The sequence below is a fragment of the Equus quagga genome, chromosome 14 (assembly GCF_021613505.1).
Source record: "Equus quagga isolate Etosha38 chromosome 14, UCLA_HA_Equagga_1.0, whole genome shotgun sequence".
NCBI classification, from domain to species: domain Eukaryota; kingdom Metazoa; phylum Chordata; class Mammalia; order Perissodactyla; family Equidae; genus Equus; species Equus quagga.
The window spans coordinates 23,511,105-23,513,042 of NC_060280.1; the positions used below are offsets into that span (position 1 = coordinate 23,511,105).

General features: G+C 38.9%; 1 pseudogene; it reads right to left on the reverse strand.

Annotated features, from left to right (window-relative positions):
* Positions 1-972: 972 nt before the first annotated feature.
* Positions 973-1,938, reverse strand: LOC124225828 (olfactory receptor 688-like; annotated as a pseudogene).

A 1,938-nucleotide genomic window follows, 5' to 3' on the forward strand; every position in this document is an offset into this window, starting at 1 on the left:
TTCTCTGAGTTTTCTTTTACACTCAGGTCTTAGCCACATAAATTTTACTAATCTGTTACTTTTCCAATCCTTCTTTACACATTTAAAGATATTTTGTTCATCATGTCTACTAGTGCTCACTGGGAGGCTTTGTCTGAATTATCCTATCAGACATTAGTAGAAGTGGAAATCCAATCTCTTGGATGGTAAGATTAGAAGAAATTCCAGTATCTTTCTTTCGGGGCTTATTTTTTTCTCCCTGAAATGTCAAATGATCTCAGGGACTTAACCTAAACACCATGTGGAAAGAAAAACAGGCAATTTGACCCACCCATTGGTGCACTACTGTTTGTCAACTGTCAATTCTTCTGTTCTTGGTATATTGGATCACTGTTTAAAACATGTGAAGGTACATGGTCCAATGCTGCCTTGTCCATAGACATAACTAAGAGAGTCCATTGAGTGATTATGGAGAATCCAAAAGATGCTGCATTTACCATTAGACAGGAATATCACTGCCAAGATTTAAAGACTTTTTAAAAATTAAAACCTAAGTTGTTCATAATTTCACTTAGTTAGGTATCATTACTATATATTGCCATCTTAATTTACACTTTTAAAAATTAGTAGCAAGTTTGAATAGACAGAAGGAGTTAAGAGAGGGACTCTGGAGGCTGACAGCTTGGGTTCTAATTTTACTCAGCAATTTTCTTCATTTTTTTGACTTTGGGCAAGTTTCTCAACTTTCAGTCTTCATCTGTAAAATATATAAATAATAATTGTACTAGCTTAATAGGGTTGTTATGAAATTAAGTGAGTTAATATTTGTAATATTTAGAAGAATGTCTTGTACATAGTATGTTATATATAAAATTGGTGAATTAATTTGAATTGATGTTCCTAATAGTTGAGATACTTGGAATTTTAACCTAGGACTGTTAACCTGTTCTCTTTCTTCAATATGGCTTCTAATATTCTGTCATTTATTTTGGTTTACTTCCTGGCCACATTGTCACCCAAACCAAGCACTCTCTGGAAGCTCACTCTCAGCTCCTGGGTCCTAAGGGCATACACCATGGGGTTAAGGGCTGGGGGGATGACAATCTGCAGTACATTGAGGAGAACAGGAATGAAGGGAACCTTTCTTCCTGCCAGATGTGTGACAGATACTACATTAATGGCTGTATAGAAAAAGAAAATGGGGATGAGATGAGAATTACAGGTACTCAGGTCCTTAGACGTTGCTTCAGCAGAGTTCAGCCTCAGCACTGAATGAATAATTAAAGCATAGGGAGAAAAGACGAGACCAATGTCACTCCCAACCATAACCCAGATCAAGACCAAGTAGTAAAATCTGTTAATGGTGATGTTATCACAGGCCAGACTAGTGACCCTCAAGTTGGAACACAGGCAGTGGTGAATCTCATTCCTGCAGCAGTAATGTCTCTGAGAAGCCAATACAGGCACTGGGATGGTCAACAAGCCATTCCTTAGTATCATAGATAATATGACTTTGATCATGAAAGCCTCAGTGACTATGGAGGGATACTAAAGGGGATAGCAAATGGCTATATATGTATCTACAGCCATGCAGATGAAGATGCCTGACTCCATGCACATAAAAGAGTGAATGGCATAGATATGAGCAAAGCACTCAGGGAAGCTGATGGTTTTGGCATTAAACCAGAGGATGGCCAGAATCTTGGATATGATGGTAGTCGCCAGGCCAATGTCTACTACAGCCAAGATATCAAGGAAGTGATACATGGGCTGGTGAAAGTTATGCTCATGTTGGATGACGATCAAGATGTGGAGATTGGCACCAAGAGCTAAGAGGTAGAGCAGAACCAGTAGGAAGGAAAGCCAATGTTCCTACTCATTAATGCCTGGGAAACCCACAAGGATGAACTCAGACACCCGAGACCTTGAGTCATTGGTTATATTCATGGTGGCATCCAT